The sequence below is a fragment of the Crocuta crocuta genome, unplaced genomic scaffold (genome assembly GCF_008692635.1).
Source record: "Crocuta crocuta isolate KB4526 unplaced genomic scaffold, BGI_CrCroc_1.0 scaffold2, whole genome shotgun sequence".
NCBI lineage: Eukaryota > Metazoa > Chordata > Mammalia > Carnivora > Hyaenidae > Crocuta > Crocuta crocuta.
In genome coordinates, this window is record NW_027528640.1 from 4,735,095 (window position 1) to 4,752,809 (window position 17,715).

The 17,715-nt window shown below is 40.6% G+C and overlaps 1 protein-coding gene across 2 annotated transcripts in view; it reads right to left on the reverse strand.

The window, feature by feature from the left end:
* PRKG1 (protein kinase cGMP-dependent 1) overlaps positions 1-17,715 on the reverse strand; it is a 1,238,678-nt gene that overhangs the window by 422,900 nt on the left and 798,063 nt on the right. The window lies entirely within an intron of this gene.

The following is a 17,715-nucleotide window of genomic DNA, read 5'->3' on the forward strand; positions in this document are numbered from 1 at the left end:
AAATGGAGAAAATCAAAATTAACCTATATTCTGAGACAGAATTAGTTTCTTATTCCACAATATAATATTTCTCTTGTTAGAAAGTAGTGAGAGAGAGGAGGGGGNAAAAAAAATTAAAAAAATAAAAAAAAAAGAAAGTAGTGAGAGAGTGAAAGATAAAGTGATATATTTTTCTTTTTAAACACAATTTCATGCCAAACCATCATGATCTCCATTTGTATGTTAAAATGGGATTATCAGGGGCGCCTGGGTGGCTCAGTCGGTTAAGTGTCCAACTTTGGCTCAGGTCATGATCTCACAGTTCGTGGGTTCGGGCCCCGTTTCCGGCTCTGTGCTGATAGCTAGCTTAGAGCCTGGAGCCTGCTTCAGATTCTGTGTCTCCCTCTCTCTCTTTCTCTTGCTCTCACTCTCTCTCCAAAATAAGTAACAATGGGATTATCAGATGCCTTCCTGCAGACAAAGCCACCACTGCAATACAATGATGAAATGCATCCAGACTCATGAGTTAATAAGCCCAAGTTGGAATTCAGTGAATCATTACTTCTAGTAAACAGAGTGTAAAAGACAGGGGCACCTGGGTGGCTCAGTCAGTTGGGTGTCCATCTCTGGTTTTCAGCTCAGTCATGCATGATGTCCGGTTCCTGGGATCGAACCCTCCCCAGCCTTGCCTAGCATGGAATCCGCTTGAGATTCTCTCTCTCCCTCTCTCTGTCCCTCTCCTTCAAATTAAAAACAAAAACACCTAATTAAGTTCAAAACTGTACTTAAAAAAGAGGATTAAAAACACAGTATTATCCCTTCTCTACTGAAGGAGCCTCAAGAAGACAATCACACATGTCATAGAACCATTCCAGGGCCCAAGCATCCTTGCAGAAGTAGGTCATTACTGATATTTAGCTAAGGGTGGGTTTATGACAGACAGACTCCATTCCATTGTCTTTGTGAATGGAAGTTAGCCCAAACAACTGCAGAAATAAGGGATATTTAATCCTGCAAGGATTCTTCGTAACTTTTCTTTATCTGTGTGATGCTTCTGTCAGTTGATAACTTAATGGAAATGGTTGTGTAGAATCCAGGAAATTGAATCGTTAGGGGAAGGAGCTGAATGCTGAAATCATAAACAGGCACAGCGTTTTGTTCTATTTCTTCACTCTGGAGATTTTAGGAAACTCTGCTTTGTTGATGCAGCCTTAATGTTTATAAACACGTTAAAATAATTCATCAGTCATCACTGAAAAACCAATTATTCCCTCTGCGCTAATGGACTGCACAATATAGAGCCGGTCTCTCAGCACCCTGTTATCCTGGTTTATTTTTTCCTCGGGGGAAACTCAACTTCTTACTGCAAGTTTGTTCAATTAATCTTCTCTTGCAGGCAACAGAAAGGATAAATTTCTTTCTCATCCAGTCCATTTTGCTATATTTAATAAGATGAAAGTGACTTCTCACATAATCCAATTTCTTTCCTTTGGATGATTCATATGTAGAAAATCTGGAGAGAGAATGCTTCCCTTCTTCCTCTTTCTTCTCATCATGGGAAGCAAGAATCCTGGCTCTTAGTTCCATCTTTCTAGAAAGAACCCCTTCCCATTGACACAAACCACCCATGGACAGGGCTCATTTATCCTGTGGGGCAACCTCCTTTGTGCAAATGAGAGAGGACTGATGGGAACTCATGAGAGGTCTCAGTTCTCAGCCAGTTTTGAAGGCCTAAGTATTTAAAAAAACTACTAAAATTCAGAATTTTGCTGTTGTCATAACCCACATCAGTACCTCCACAAACACCTACAGGACTAGGTGTATCAGTTAATTACAAGATTCTTGGTTCTCAGAGGAAGTGGTTGATTTTTCTTTTACCATTTATTAAAACAATCTCAAGAACTTATGCACAAAGTGGGTTCCAGGGAAAGTTCTATTGGCTTATTGTATGAAGCTGTAAGTCTCACTTGTTGGAATTTTTTTTTTTAAGTTTATTTATTTTGAAAAAGAGAGAACATGGGGGAGGGTGAGAGAGACAGAGAGAGAGAGAAAATCCCAAGTGGCTTCTACACAGTCAGCACAGAGCCTCATGCAGGGCTTGATCCCACAAACCTTGAGATCATGACCTGGGCCTAGATCAAGAGTCAGACGCTGAGCTGGCTGAGCTACCCAGGTGCCCCTCTTTTGCTGGAGGTTTTAAAAGCGGCATTTAGAATGGTGTGCTATTGGATTATGCTCATATTGCTCTAAGTCATTCTGTCATCAACAATGTCATGGACATTGTTAAATGCACCAATGCAATCCAATCCACAGAGTCGGTTGCAGTTTCTCTGTCCACTAGCCTGATAAACTCATCCAAGAGAGAGATGATGAGACGTACAATTCGAGGTTGGGGGGATGGCTCCTAAAAACCCAGCTTTCCCTTGTTTTCAACTACTTACTGAACTGTTCTAGAACGGCAACCCTGAATGAGTGTCAGGCTTCTGGTTCTGTTTGTAGAACCCACTCACTTGCTTCCTCTTCCATCTCTGTTTCTCATCCTCCATCCAACTACTGAGAATTCACAAGTGAAGGTCAGATATGGGGCTTTGAACCTTGAGATTTCAGGGATGGGACAATTTTGAGCCTTGATAACAGACCCTCTCCACTTTTGTCTGTTTTCTCCACAAGTCAATCCCTTCCTACACAGCGCTGCTAGACTACTTTCAGAAAAGCATAGCTAGAATACAGATACCTGCTCAAAGACTTTTCCTAGCTTCCTCCTCCAGGATGAGGTCAGGTTTCTCCCTTGGGATTTCCAGGGGGAGGGGGCAGGAATATTAGAACAGGAATCTGGTAGGTTGGGGAGCAGTGCCTCAGGCAGCCAGCACAGACAGGGGAAAGGAGCGTGGCAGACTGTGGGCGATGCTACGAAGGCATCTACTGACTGCATTTTCCTATCTAGGCTCTTTTACATAAGCTCCCCCTGCCACTAGGATGCTCTTTATCTCAGGTCCTACCTGCAAAAACTTCATGTTAAATTCTACCTGATTTTCCTTTCCTGTTAGAACCCCTATTGCACCTTTTGTTTTTCCTGCCTAAAAGACTTGTTTTCTTATAGTGTGGTCTCTTTGGTCTTGCCTCATTATCGAAGATGAAGCAGAGAGAGAAAGAGAGTGAGCGAGCTGGGATGTGACCAACATCATGCAGGTGGGCCAACTCAGTGATTTTCAAATCTAAAACCACTTAGTTGGTCTGGATGCAATTTGCCTAATTTCTACTCTGTGCAGAAAATGTGGGTGTGTGTCCCACTTTCAACTGTCTCAACCGATTTACAGCTCTAATAACCATGATCAGGGCTGTGGCGGCACATTTGGAAGAATCAGTCAGAAATCTTGTGTGTGTTGGAATGGAAAGGGGAGCCTGATAGCTGTTAATATAAGTGGAAACCCTGTTGACTATACCAATCAAAGCTCCAAGGACTGGAGAAGGTATTCTTTTCAAAATATAACTGCTGCTCAAGTGGTCATTCCAAACACTGATCACCTTGTCTTCCAGAGTCCTGTTAACCTACTGATGAAAACATTTATGTATTTGATTTATGCCTTGCCTACATCCACATAAGACGGAGGACACTGTATTAAACACACACACACACACACACACACACACGAATGAAACAAAGAAAACTTACCCTATCAAAATTAATTTTTCAGAGGAGGAAAAAAATAGATTCAGGACTCCTGGCATTAAAGTTACTCTAATCGTGCATTACATTTAGAACCACATTTCTCTCAGCCAAGACAATAATGAAATGTAGTTCTCAGTATTTGAATAAAGTATTCATGCTCGTCTGGAGGCATGACCAATGTTATCCCAGCACTCATCTTAGCGGGAACTTACCTCATGAAAATACAAATTCTGGATAATCTAACCAACAATTTCTCTGACTACAATCCTTATAAAAATTAGACAGGGGATATTTCAAAGCATCTCAGCATTTCTATGGAATGCTAACACACTCTGGACATGTTGCACACGGATGCCTCAACTATTACGAAACAGAATTTTAGAACCTAAAGCAATGGATAAGCAATACCGGGCTCTAACCTTGTCTCTCTCCAACATCCACAGGTTTTCCAAAACTTTCAGCAATTTCCAGATCAAGAAAATTTGTGGATGGATTCCCTGACATGTGTCAGAAGTGCCAAGAGTTAATATCGTTGAGTAGAGAGATATACTGAAATATTACATTGGATAAGTAGACAGTAGAGATGACCTACTGAGAAAATTTGCAAGGTCCATGGTTTACGTTAAAATCAGTCTCTTGGGTTTGAAATTAGCTGCCAGTTCAAGGTGATCCCTTTGTATTTGCAAGGGATTCCGTTGTTAGTTTCAACCTGCTGTCCTACAGAAGAAATGGATACAATTTATTGTGATGAATTTCCATTGTTTTCTTTAATAAGCCTGCACGTATCTGTTCAAATTTTCTATCTGTGCAAAGAATTACTATCTGTTCAAATTTTCCAAATTAAAAAAAAAAAAAGAATATTAACCCAAACATACAGTGAAAACTATAAATAAAGCCCCCTTTTGTGTGTAACATACTACAAAGCTATAAAAGCTCAGTTTTTCCCCCTTTCCCCATACTAACCAGCAGCCCCTTAATAACTTTACTAAAGGTGAAAAATACATCTTTTAGTGAGGCTTTGGTACTAGCCTTTCTCTTTCAAAAATATAATTCATTTTCATAAGCTGTCCTCGAAAGGTTGTTTCTAATAGAGTCTAACTTTTAGTTTTTTGTGTCCTCATTTTATCTGGTTTTAATTTTTTTAAAAATGGTTCTCAAAGTGTTTCATCTCAGGCAGGACCCCTTTACACTCCTAGAATTTGAAAACACCAAGAGTTTTTGTTTATATAGGTTCTATCTACATTTACGATATTTGATAGTAAAACTGAAAACGTTAAAACACAAAACTATGCAGGCATATATTCCAATGGCTGTTTCCACCTCTGAAAAACTCCACTGTGCCTATGTGATAGAAGGAAAAAAAGACAAATGATGCACTAGTATTATTATGCAAATAGTTTTGACCTCACTGATCTCCCTAAAGAGTGTCAGGGATGCCCAGGAAAACCCCTATCATCCTCTAAGAACCTCCAGCTTAGATGAACAGCTAGTAATAACAACAATAACAAAATTGGCCACAGGGAAAATAAACTTGGGACTCGGGGCACCTGGGTGGCTCAGTGGGTTAAGCATCTGACTTTGGCTCAGGTCATGATCTTATGGTTCATCAGTTCGAGCCCCATGTCAGGCTGTGTGCTCACAGCTCAGAGCCTGGAGCCTGCTTTGGATTGTGTCTCCCTCCCATGCTCACTCTTTCTCTCAAAAAGAAACATTAAAAAACAAACAAGTAAACAAACATGGGACCAAAGTGGTCTACACTCCAGGCATGCACGCATATACTCTGGGGAGGCTGAGGCGGCTTGAAATCCAGCCAGCACAGGTATTGGCTACACTGGAAGACTCACAGGCATCAGCCCCTGAGATCTTTTCTATATTTTACTCTAAACCCAGGAAAACCTCACTCCCATGCAGCCTAGACCAGGAGTTTCTCCAAAACTGGACCAGGAGAAGGGGGTGGCACACAGCTCATGGGGAAAGGCTACTGTGCCTCATATTTTCTGTGCTCAAGTCCACCTGGCAGTTGTGGATTCCATTACAATCCACAAGACAGGAGGATCCCTCATAGTGTCTTAACACAATTTATACACAAACATCTCCACTCTCTGGGCTGATGAAGGAAATGTTACTCATTCCATGTATATTTTACTTGTTCAAAAATCTTATTTTCTGTACATTCTAATTCAGATGAATATGTGTTTTATTTATAAAGAAATATAAATTATATATAGGAAATACTATATATGTATACATGTATGTATGTATATGCTAACATTTTTTGTTAACAGGTGGCACACTCCTAATGATTAAGACTATGTGATTTATTTTATTACAATGTTTTAGCCAGATAAAAATAACACTATTTAAAAATAAAAAATGCTGGTGACCATCTGCAACAAACATGTTTTATATTGTCAGTGGGAGTGTCAACGGATTCAACCACTTCAGAAAGTTACATGGCACTCTCTAGAATATCGACCTCCTGGATGGCTCAGAAATTTCATTCCAAGTTATTTACTCAAGAGAAACGGATATAGGCATTCACCAAAAGACATGGCTCAGAATGTTTCCAGCTATTTATAAATGCTTAAAAGTAGAAAGAATCCCAATGGCCCCTGTCATTAAAATGGACACATTCTGATATATTTATAAGGTGGAATGCTACAGACCAATGAAACAGAATGAACTATGGATAAACACACTAAAAAGGGGAGCGGGAGGTAGGGGGCTCTCCAAGATAAAATGCTGAGCAAAAGAAAGCAGACACAGAAGAATACATACTACATGATCCCATTAGTATGAAGTGGAAAAACAGACCAAATTACTCTATGATGGTAGGAATCAAAGTGCCAGTTATCCCTGGTAGAGTAGGGTAACTGGGGTGGGGCAGTGCAGAGCCTTCCAAGCAAGTCAAACATGTCTTAAGGATCTTGATCTAGTCGTTGGCAATGCTAGAGATCTATAAGCATGCATTGATCTGTACTTTTAAGATTTGTGCACTTCACGGTGCATATAAAATACTGGATTTTTTTTAATGTTAGGTCAACTTTATTTTTTTCTTCCATCAAAACTATAGAGGATGTGTGTGGAAACCTTGAAGCACCTGAAACCATAATGTGAACAGTATGCTTTTAAGACCAAGTCAAGTTTCCTTCGGGAAGCTGCAAGTCGGTCTCACTCCTCTCCAGGATCTTTCCCTAGCAGGCACCATTTTCCACCGTCCAAACAGAATCTGATCAGCACCTGCTCTGGGTTCACAACAGGTGTCCTCAGAGGCTGAACTGGCTTCCCCTTTATCCTAAGGGTCTTTCTAGGCACATCTGCCCTGTCCCCCGGTTTCCCAGAACTAATAGACCCAAGTAGAGAAGTAAATGGCAACGGCGTAAGAGAGCGAGGAAAAGTTTAGAAAGTCTTACTTTTCAAAAACATAGAAGGGGGTTATGTCACATTAAGAGCACTAAAAATTACATTTACATCATGAGCAAAATTAGGCCAAAGTTTCCTATGAATAGAAAAATACTAGAAGTCAAGTTCACCGAGGCTGGCAGCACACACCTTTGGAAAGTAACAGCACAATTTTCTTTCCCATTGATTAGAACTTTAAAGATAAAAATGTATACAGTTAAGCAAGTTTAGAAAAGCTGTATTTTTTTGAAAAAGCTATTTGAAAGTCCATGCCTATTTGAAACTAGGTCTCAATGTTCATGATTAAGATGGTTTTAATTCTCAATGATTATGAATGAATTCTAGACTTCAGATGTTTCCAAGTTATGGCTTTTTCTCAGTATTTCAAGATGGTTAGCTTCAATGACATTCTGGAATGGTTTGCTCACAGATTCTCTGTCTGAAGAAGAGACCTCTGGCTGTACATGAACTCCAGATCTGCTCCTATGTGCATGAGAGGCTATTAGGACTTGTCTCATTTGAACTCTGGCTCCTTCGTCAATATTCCATTCCAGCTACAGGGCTACCCTACTTCACCTCCCTCAACTTCACCTCTGAGGAGACCAAATCAACGGGTGTTGACGGACAGACAGAGAAACCACGTGAGAGCCGCACAAAACAGTAGGCAGGTCGGTGGGTCAGAAATAGTGAGGTGGACAGGAAGTGGACATAAGGGAGCCTGGCAGCAATGCTAGTACATAAGGCTCTATAGATCCTGTGACTTCTGGACAGCAAACTTCCAGGGCTTGAGTAAGATACAGCAAACATGTGGCTCAAACAGATCAGAAGAGGAAAAAAAAAAAAAAAAGCCAGCCACCGATTTGTAAAGTACTCTTAGTCACCTCTTATAGTATTACCGTATAATTAGTAACTCCAAAGTCTGTTTGAATAAATCTATCTTAATTTGACTTTAAGAGCCTTCTTACCTATGGATGAAGGCTGTCAGCTGACCTTCAGAAAAGTCAGGTGCGCTGGCATTAAAGTCTATCGCCAGAGTACCGGGCTAGGGCTGTGCAAAGAGTCACTACATAATCTAAAGAAGGAAAGGAGTGCCTGAACCTATTCTACAGTGGAAACGGTCTAAGATGAAGTTCTTTTCACTTTACTTCATCAAAAATTTACAAGGGCTTCTGAAATGAAACCTTCGATTATTTAGGTTATTTGCTGTTTAGGAAAACAGTGGGATATACCAGCATGTGGCATAAGGAGGGCGCTGTGAAATTTATTTGGGAAAAAACTATTTTAAAAAGTCAGACATGTAGGTAGATTCCAGAACAATCTAAGAAGGATGATGAAGAACTAGTGATAGTGCTGAATGGAGAGACATGGTATGAGAAAAGGCTAATCACTATGCTTCCGTCAAAGTTATAAAAGACCAAAAAAAGACTGAAAAACCATCACAGATTGAGCCTAAGGAAAAAACTAAATGCAACCCAGTATCTTGGACTGGACCCTGGAACAGGCTGAATAAAATCTACACTGTAGTTGATAGTATTGTACCAATGTTAATTTCTTAGTTTTGATAAATGTACCATAGTTATACCAATGCTTATACATGGTCCTGTAAATATACCAGGGTTACCTCTAAGGGAAAGATGGGTGAAGGGTATATGGAAACTCTCACTACTAAATTTTCAATTTTTTGTAACTCTCAAGTTATTTAATAAAGTTTTAAAAAAGAACAAATGTTAGTGATAGGAGAAATCTCTCTTTTGAAAACCCGGATTAGAAAAAAAAAAATAAAAATAGATGGTCTCTGGTCTCGTTAAAGAGTTTCACACTTAAGTAAAAAAATTATTTAGGGGTGCCTGGGTGGCTCAGTCGGTTCAGTGTCCAACTTAAGCTCAGGTCATGATCTCGTGGTATATGGATTCAATCCCCGTGTCAGGCTCTGTGCTGACAGCTCAGAGCCTGGAGCATGCTTTGGATTCTGTGTCTCTGTCTCACTCTCTGCCCCTCCCCCACTCATGCTCTGTCTCAGTCTCTCAAAAATAAATAAATGTTAAAAAATTAAAAAAAAATTAGTGCTTGGAGAGCCCAACTAATTACCCATTGGGCTTCTGCAGATCAAAGGTGGGGTCAGCAAAGGGAAGAAGGGGTGGGCTACCATTAACAGGCAGGCAACACACCTTGAGGCTGGGCTAAGTAAGTGAACAACATTTTCTAGGGGAGACCCCAATTTTCACAGATTTAACCAGTACAAAAATCTAGATTGGATATGTTTATGAATGTAACAAAATCTGATTTGGGTTAATTCTACATGTCTAGTATATACAACTCTTGATTTTGCCAAGCAGTTCAGTCATTACGACTAAGTACTGAGCACACCTTTCACCTGGTGTGACAAGTCACTGAGAGGACAATTTTTAACGTTGTGGAATATACTGCTTTGAATTAAAAAAAACCTTTTTGATCACATGCTATTTGGATGTAAACTTTATCCTTAAGAAGCTTTCAACTACCTTGACAATACTCCTACATCTGGATGTTTTATAGGGACAGAAAAAGAAAAGAGGAGCTGCAGGATGGCGGGAGTGAGGAGGGGGTAAGAGAGAAGGGAGGGAAGCAAATGAAGGACAAAGGAAGAGCAGGAGGGATGAGTGGGAGGAGTTAGGAAGGAAGTTGGACTGGACACCATTAGAATACTGTGCATTCACCACAGACACGTCAGCAACCTCTTGCTGGTGACAGTACAGCTATTTGTAGCCTCCTTTGTTGGATACTCTTGCATTCTGTCTTCCTATTTTTATCCAGGCGGTGTTAACACTCAGATTAACAGCTACACCGACAATCTTTCATCCCCACCCCCGCAAACACCCTGCCCTGAACATCAGGATGTCATTTCAACCAACAGCCTTATTTCTAAGTAAATGGAGTTCAGGGTACACAGAGATAATTTTTTTAAGAACTCTGGATTCCCTGGCATTAACGTCCTTTGATTATAATAGTTTTCTTTCAATACACTAAATCTTGGCCATGTTTGTGTTAGATCTACTTGTGGATTGGAGTTCTCTCGAAAACAATATAACAAATCCATCCTCCAAGGCAACTTTGATGTGTCTGTGTTTGCACAACAGAGCAGAACACTTAAGGAGTTTTTCCCAAACATGGAATACAATGTTTACCCGTTGGATCCCATCCAGTCAAATGGGAAAATAAAATTGATTTAATTCATTGAAACATACTGAATAACTTTAAACTGACTCTGTATGTTTATAGGAAAACCCACGTTGTGCTATTCAGTTGGAATTGTGCTGGGCTCCAGCATAAACATTCCATCACTTGCTTTATAAATACAAGGTAAATTTTAAAACAGCATGCTTCTCCTAAGACTCCGAAGGAAAAAAAAAACCTTCCTGTTTTTAAATGATTTAAGCCTGAAGATTCCTAAGTGGATGGATGATGTCAAGCGTGTGCATGTGAGCACACACACATACACGAGCAACTTTTTGCAGTGGTTAAAATCTATCAAGAAATAAATTTCTGGGGCGCGTGGGTGGCTCAGTCAGTTAAGCATCCAGCTTTGGCTCAGATCATGATTTCAGGGTTCGGGAGTTAGAGCCGCACATCAGATTCTCTGCTGTTGGCACAGAGGCTGCTTCAGATCTTCTGTCACCATGTTTCTCTCTGTCCCTCCCCAGCTAGTAGCTCTCTCTCAAAAATAAAAATGTAAAATAAAAAAAAATTCCAACAATTTTGGGGACCTTTATTTTTAAAATTTCATTTTTATTTATTTTTGAGGGGGGACAGCATGAGCAGGAGAGAGAAAGAGAGGGAAACACAGAATCTTAGGACAGCCTCCAGGCTCTGAGCTGTCAGCACACAGCCCGACACGGGGCTCAAACCCACAAACCGTGAGATCATGACCTGAGCTGAAGTCGGATGCTTAACCGACTGAGCCACCCAGGCGCCCCTTGGGGGCCATTATTTATACTTGCAATGAATTTTGTGCAACATCTTCTATTGATATGTTCATTCTATTAGACAAAAATGATAAATACTGATCTCTTGATTTTTGTGACATCACCCATTTTCAGGAAGTTTGCCTGATGTGATTGATAAAGAGAACAAGGACTTGGAGTGGGGCCTGATCTTGAATCTGGCTGTGGGATGGTGAGAGCGCTGTTTATTTTAAAAACTCCAGATGCCTCCTAAAATAAAAGGATCGCACCAACTCCCTCAAAAGAGCCTGTCAAAATCAAGTGAGATAATGTATGTAGAGCAGCAGGTGCAGACCATTTTGTTCTTGTTTGTGTTTTCCCCCCGATTTCTCTCACTGCTATGCCAACACTCTGGCTGTGGGGGAGTGTTCACAATGCAGCCCGTGCCTCTGTCACCACACATCATGCCAGGTGTTCTAAGGGCTTCCCTCTGCAGGGAGCCTTCTCCCTGCACCCCTATACTAAGCACAAAGCAGAATGGTGTCGCTCGGAGATGCCCACACTGCTCAACAGCCATATGCCGAGCTTAGGACTTGACCTTGGTAAAGTCTACTGGTGAATCCATTGGGACTAACGTTATTCCAAGCCAAACCCACAGCCAACTCCAAGTACGACTTATGATGCACATTCCACTTCTTTCCTGGTCTTTTTTTTTTTTTAACTGTTTATTTTTATGAGAATGTGTGTACAGCAGGAGACACAGAGGGAAAGAGAGAATCCCAAGCAGGCTCTGGACTGTCAGCACAGAGCCCAACATAGGGATCAATCCTGGGACCTGAGCCAAAGTTGGTTGCTTAACCGACCAAGCCACCCAGGCGCCCCTACTTCTTTTTCTGAACAAACTGATGTTCTCTCTTCTTCTTAGGATAGATCAGATGACAGGGTGGTTGAACTCACCCTGATGCTTACTTGCCCCACTCCAGAATCTAGGATTCCTCTCCTACCGTGGGCAAGTAGATTTCTATCTCAAGTGGAGAAATCCAGGTGGCCAGAAGGTCAGAAGCCTACTTTCTTTTTCCCAGTAGCTTGTGGCATCCTTTTGAACCTGTTCATCACAGAATGGTCTCCTTATGGAAAATGGTCACTCCCTGATGCCCTCAAGGAGTCTCAGTGTGTAAGGTACAGAAACGAAACGAGACTGGCTACAGGAATGATTTGTAAGGTTCAAGACTGTAACAAGAAGAAGGAATATCAAAATGCTTTGTCACACAGCTTTAGTTTTGTGACTACCCCTCTGCCCAGGGTGTTGAGAAAGTATCCTTAAGGTCATGGGATGTAAAGTTAGCCTAGCATCCCCAAAGGGACTCACCCCTGCCAGCCCAGACTCTGGGAGAGTCAGCCAATCCCTTGGCTGAAGTCTCATCTCCCCCAGGATCCAGCAAGACTCATCCATACAAGATTCATTGTTGGACTTAAAGTTTTCTCCATAAATACCATAAATTGTGTACCTTATTTGTAAGGGTTAGAAGGAATTTATACATGTGGAGGGGAGCATGCTATATATGAAAGTGTAGAACTTTTACAATCGATATATAACATGCAAATATCAGAGATGATACTTTGTTTCAAAAACAAACAAGGATTATTGCTGGAGACATCTGTGCAAATGCTCAATGACAACATGAAATTAACAGCCACTCTTAGATTTAGCTGACCCTGGTGTCATCTTTAATGAGAATGGATCTGCTACCTCAAGATGGACTGAGCAGGTGGTCGTATGTGGGATGACAAAGCGCCTCTTACAATGCCCTGAGTTATTTCCCTTCAAATTAGAACTATGCCAGCTTTTCAAGCTTAATTCTAATGCAGGTTTCACAATCTTCTAGAAAACCTCTATTAAAGCTCAAAGCTTAAGAGTTTAACAAACAGGTCTGTAACTCACTCTTTAAAATTTTAAAAAATGTCTAAAATCCCTTAAACTATTTTCATAGGAGCCTTCTTCTACCATGTCTCCTCATAAATTATAGGAGAAAAGTCTAGGGAAAGGGGGATCAGATGTTGATGTTCCGTGAAGAGCTCAGGTTGACTAGACTGTACTGCTGTTCCTTACATAATTTGTGAGCCCCAAAGTAGGTCCCTGATTTCTTCAGGCTCAAGTGTACCAAAGATACTGTTGGTAAATGTTCAAATAGTCCAGTTCCTCAAAAGATCACAGAATACAACTTCAGTGAGAGTGGGTCTTGCTTAAAGACCCCGACCTCTATCAGAACCTCAGGACAGTAGACAGAAGCCCAAGCCAGAAACAGCAATGCCTGATTGTCTGATACCAGAAGACAATGATCCTGAGCTCTTCACCATTTAATATCTGTTATGGAAATCATGGCATCTGCTTCCCTTCAGGTGGTGACTTTCCAGACAATTATAGCCCCCTCTACTGAGCCAGTGGATTCTAAGCCATCACTATTCTTTATCACCATTCACAGTGAAAGCTCTGAGTATTTATTTCTGAGTACCTACCCTGAGAGGGTGGTGAGAGCAAACAAAAAATTCCTGAGGTTTGGGAAAAGGGCGCTACTGGAGAGAAACGGATAGTGAATAGGAAACCCAGGGGCACCAAGAACAAAGTTAACCAGCTGCCCAAATCTCCAGGCAAAGTAAGTGCCAATTTGTTGAGAAGACGAGCATTGTGTTGGACCTAATATTTGAGCAGCCTGCAGCTACAGAAGCAGCCAAGGGAAGAGTCTACAAGCACCTTTACGGAGGCTACTGGCTCTCCCCTTAACTAGCTCAAAATCTTGGAAGTCTTTGGCCTCAGTTTTCTCATCTGTAAAATGGAAATTATGCTAGCACTTTATAGGTTTTTGTTGAGATTAGGTTAATNAAGAAATTTGCCTAGGGGCACCTGGGTGGCTCAGTCAGTTAAGTGGCTGACTTGGGCCCAGGTTATGATCTTGTAGTTCATGAGTTCGAGCCCCTGGACAGGCTCTGTACTAAGAGCTCAGAGCCTGGAGCCTGCTTCACATTCTGTGTCTCCTTCTCTCACGGCCCTTCCCCTGCTCTCTCTCTTTCTCTCAAAAATAAACATTAAAAAAAATAAAAAAGAAACTAGCCTAAGACTACTTACATATGGATGGTGAAGCCAGAATTTAAAACCATTTCTTACATCAGTAAGTCTCGTTAACACTTAAAATATTTGAAATACACATTCTATCTTCATCTTATGTTCTAGATCAGTGACTGCCCACTAAAGATGCAGGCTTCCCCTCAGGCTGGGAGGAAGCCACGGACAGGCTTTGTGCAGGAAGAGGACCGCACACCTGCCTTAACAAAAGTCCCTTTGCGAATCAAGGTACCATTTTCCAGAGGAGCACAGGATCCAGAGAGCACCTTAAATTCCAAACGGTCCCTGTTCTCTCCTTTGACAGCGAGGAAGGTAACATAGAGGGGGATGATCATGGTTGTAGTCCATTCAAGGCCATGAGCAAACCCCATTCCTACCTCCCCACCTTGTGGCCACCCTGCTGCATTCGGCGGCTCCTGGGGAATCAGGGACAGAGCCAAGGGCAGCACAGAGAACATGCTCAGGAAAAGCAAACATAAATTAACTCTGGTAGTTATTTGGCTTGTTTTTCAGAATCCATCTCCAACAACAGCATTTTCCAGGAGCCCAAGAGGAAGATGGTCACAACCAGCAAAACCGCCGCAGGACTGAGAGGACCGTGCCCTGCTTGGCAGCCCTACTAAACCCTGAATAGTGTTTTTTTGTTTTAATTTTTTTTTTTTTTTTTTTTTTTTGCTTGGTGAGGAACATCTGTGTTTACATCAGGGAATGTGAAATAGAGGAATGAGAGAGAAATGGCTACATACAATTAAAGAGGTAGAATCTGAGTTGGATGTGGCATTTAATTGCAGAAAGGAGGCCAAACCCCATGATGGGCAGCTCCAAGATAGGTAAACAGACCGGGATGAAAATAAAACCCAACTCTCACAATGGAGAAAATCTTCACATTTCAGCAGTACATTAATATGCTTACTGCTCATTTATTAAAATGGACAAGACAAGCGGCATGGGACAGGAGCAGGACAGAAGACCGTCCTTTAACCCGAGCTGTTATCGTTCTAAGTATCACATTCCTTCAACTCCTTAACCAAATAGAAAGTATACGGTGTCTACGGTAGAAAAATGGAGATGAACTTTTTTTAGCTAGCACATTAGGGAAAAATACCCCATTTCCCTACACACACAGGTTGCTACATGGAACTTCAAAGTACTAACCCCATATTTTTATTATATTCCCGTCAGACTTTCTACACAGGAAGCCATAAAGGAAAAAGTTGATTGACTTAACCCCATAAATCTTAAACACTTTTTACATCATGTAAAAGAGTGGTAGGGGTATTTTAAAGGAAATCAGTTATAGAGAAATAAACCATTCTTAAGTCAGGATAGAAATGTTAATTTTGGTCATCTAAGTTTTTGATACTATCACACCCTTCAGGGATAGTACACATACTTAGTAACAGCTCTGCAGAATAAACGGCAACAAGTAGAGCTAACCTAGGAATATGAAGGAGAAAAGAGTATTACTCACTCATTTAGCGTCATGAGTATACAACCTCAGCAACAGGATAGGGCTCAAGCTTAGAAGGTGCCTATGCTTGGTTTAATATTATGCTGTCAGGGTTTTGACTTTTTTTCTTCTTTTTTGAGAGAGAGAAACAGAGCTTGAGAGGGGGAGAGGCAGAGAGAGAAGGAGACAGAAAATATGAAGCAGACTCCAGACTCTGAGTGGTCAGTGCAGAGCCTGACATAGGCCTTGAACCCACAAACTGCGATATCGTGACCTGAACCAAAGTTGGACCTTACTCACTTGAGCCACCCAGGTGCCCCTTTAACATTTTTAAAAAGGAGTTCTCAATTTTCATTTGTCTCTGGACCCTGCAAATTATTACTGGTCCTGCCCTTAATGTTCTATTAACTACCTATCTACAAATCACTAAGTTTCATGCCAAAGATGAATACCAATATATTTATGATGAGTTTATAGTCTCAAAGTAGAAGTTCACTAGTCAGGTTAGAATAAAAAAAAAAAAAAGTAGAGAATGAGACACATGACAGAGACCAAGTTCCAAAAAGGAAAACATTACTCCTTGGTGGAAAGAGGTTAGTATCTGTGAAAGAAGCAGCTTTTAATTGGATATTTAAAGATTTTAAACAGACGGGAAATAGGGGGTGGGGAAACAAAACCAACCAAGCAAACAAAACCGGCCATCCAGGCAGGGCACTATATAAAGGCACAGGGAATTATCTGGTTTGCATGGGGAAAGAAGAAAGCAGGCAGGAAAGCAGGCAAAGGTTGCTGTGTGAGGGCCTTGAACTTCCAGCTAATGAGACTGTGCATAATCCAAAAGCATTTGTAAGCTGCTGAAGGGTTAGAGAGAACCAGTTAACCACAGTCATAATTTAGCAAGAAGATTAAAGCTGGCCCAAGGCATTGATGGTCCCTTGGTCACCTCTCTGGACTCCCAGCCCAGCACCATCTTCACAAATGATGTGGACTTGACTCTTGACAGAGTAGATGGATGGAAAGTGACTGTCGCGTCCACTTCTTTCTAAACTTCACCTACATTAAGCTGGCCAATCAGACACACTCGCACCCTCTGGAGAACCAACTTTTCTTGTTTAAGGTTTGAATCGTCAGAGCAGATAACACAAATTTAGGTGAATACAAAAGATATAAAAGTATATGCAGACTCAACTAAAAACAAAGCAAAGCAAAGCAAAACAAAACAAAAAACCCAGCCACAACAAAATGAGACTTCGTTGCCTGAACCACTTCCTCTAAGAAAAATTTACGTGGGTCATGAGCATTGACACCTCATCTTCTTAGAGAACACAATTATGGAAACTTACATTTTAAGTGCCCAATGTGTAGGTACGTGAGACCTTAGGTAGGCTCTGTCCTACAGGTAAGAATTTTATTATCAGTTGGGATCTTTCCCTAATACGGTTCCATCAGAAGAAATCAGTAACCTGTACTTTAACTAAAAACTTAAAAATGATAATTTATTCTGTCTCTAGCTTTCTCTCTTGGTCTCTCTATTCTCTTTCTCACACACATACCAATATACACATACACATATACATCAACAAACACACTCAAACACACACACACACACACACACACACACAGTGCTTGAATAATTTCCTTGCAAACTGTACTAAACTCCAAACAAATTTACATTTCCTTTTCTAAATGTTTCACCCAATCATGCCGAAGAAAAATCCCAACACCCTACTGATGGTTATTTTTTAAAATTACTACTTGACATCAAATTAGAATTTTACAGTTTCTTTAGCAAGAATATAAAGAAAAATTATGTGGAAATGAAATAAGCATCAACAATGAATCAGAAAATAAATTAACTAGATAAAATACTCAAGTAAGGAATATTAAAATTCCATTCTAAGAAAATTCTACAGTTATGTGTTATGATGTATCACCAACCCAAAATTGGATTTAAATTTTCTAGCTTCTCTTAAACTGTTTCTTCGATAAAACCAAAAACATACAATGAAAAAGCCAGGTTGATATTCTATCTCTGAAAAATGAAGATCCTAATGGATAATACGCCCCTCTTTAGCAAACATAATCTGTACATTATTTATGGATGATTCTGTTTTCAACAGAAAAAATACAAAGTAACTACTTACTGGAAAAAAGTCAGAGTTATCAATATTCT